Genomic DNA, 311 nt, shown 5'->3' with positions numbered 1-311 from the left:
CCCGCCATAATAACAAGGCGAGGGGGACTTCGCGTGGCGGGGCAGCCAAGGGCACGCAGATACCCAAGGACAATGCCAAATGTCAGGATACTGTGCATGGCGGTATATTCCCCGAATGCCCCTTCCCCCCCTGCCATCCTTCCAACCTGCCATCCTTCCAACCTGCCATCCTTCCACCCTTGCCACCTTTTCCTCTCTTTTCCATCATTCCCTATCATTTTTCTCCCGTTCTGCCTTTTTCCCTGCCGCCCTCCGCCTCCGCCTCCGTGCCAGTCTTTTCCCCTACCATTCTGCCCCCGTGCCATATATGA

The sequence above is a fragment of the Penaeus monodon genome, chromosome 22 (assembly GCF_015228065.2).
Source record: "Penaeus monodon isolate SGIC_2016 chromosome 22, NSTDA_Pmon_1, whole genome shotgun sequence".
NCBI classification, from domain to species: Eukaryota; Metazoa; Arthropoda; class Malacostraca; order Decapoda; family Penaeidae; genus Penaeus; species Penaeus monodon.
The sequence above is the reverse complement of the archived record's forward strand: the minus strand, read 5'-3'. Positions refer to the sequence as shown.